Source organism: Nanorana parkeri, unplaced genomic scaffold (genome assembly GCF_000935625.1).
Source record: "Nanorana parkeri isolate BGI_ZX_2015 unplaced genomic scaffold, ASM93562v1 scaffold708, whole genome shotgun sequence".
Lineage (NCBI taxonomy): Eukaryota > Metazoa > Chordata > Amphibia > Anura > Dicroglossidae > Nanorana > Nanorana parkeri.
The window spans coordinates 622,362-623,589 of record NW_017306976.1 but is presented as its reverse complement, the minus strand read 5'-3'; positions in this window follow the sequence as shown (position 1 = coordinate 623,589).

Sequence of the window (1,228 nt, the reverse complement as noted above, 5' to 3'; positions counted from 1 at the left end):
GGTTATTAGTAGGGATGCACAGATACCGAGTACTCGCACTCGCCCAAATGCTCCGCTGCCTAGAACGATACCTCCGGTATCAGGAAGCCGGGCAGTAAGTCATCACACGCTGCCCGGCTTCCTGATTGGCCGGGAAGCCGGCTCCATGCTCTCTTGCCACTCGTGCTGGCCAATCTCGTCTTGTGACGAGAGAGCATGGAGCCGGCCAATCGGGAAGCAGGGGGGCATGTAATGACACGGTGGCAGTCTTTTTGATTGGTCGGGAAGCCGGCTCCATGCTCCCTCGTCACCTAGCGCCGAGAAGCATGGAGGCGGCTTCCCTGCTAATCAGCCTAAAATGTGAATTGTAACGCGTGTGTGTGTGTAAAGCCGTCTCTGGCAGGGAAAGGGTTAAACGTTTGTTTTTCCTTGGAAGGAAATAAAGTTGCGTGGAGTTTGATTCGTGAACGTCTGCTGGGCGGAGTCATGTGCAGAGTTGTATGGGAGGAATGTGTGTTTTGCCGGTGTTGTAATCTGATTGCTGCACGGGGGTCATGAACCGAGAGGAAACGCTGAATCTGCCGATGACTCCGTTCCTCAGAAGTGCCGGGCTGGGGGGAGGAGGAGGAGACGCCATATTATCTGCTTAAATTCAGTCCTCGGTTCACTCCTCTTCCCCCATCAAAATTTTAGTAATATTTTTATATAGAACCTTCCCTTTTTAGTTACATTATATTATATTCAGTAATGTAGGCAGATTGTGGCTGGTGGGAGGGGCCATCAGGGTGCTGTACATAGGGTCCTGAAAACATCACAGCACCCTGCCTCAGTACTTCTCTCAAGCGCCATCAGTCCTGATGCAAGCTTTTGAGTGGAGTTATGCAAATGTAAACATTGCCTTGATAGGTGGGTGACAGTCTGGAGGAGTGGGCATTCCTAGGCAGGTGGCATTTGCATGCAGACCGTCCACAGGTGATCCTGAGCCTCCATGATTGAAAAAAAATGTAATCCAATGAATGAAAGGGGCGGGACCAGGGACAGTCGGGCTGGTGAGGAAAGGCCAGATAGAAGGGGAGGACGGAGGTCAGATATAAGACTGAAGGGGAGGACGGAGGTCAGATAGAAGAGTGAAGGGAAGGACGGAGGTCAGATATAAGACTGAAGGGAAGGACGGAGGTCAGATAGAAGAGTGAAGGGAAGGACGGAGGTCAGATAGAAGACTGAAGGGGAGGACGGAGGTCAGATAGAA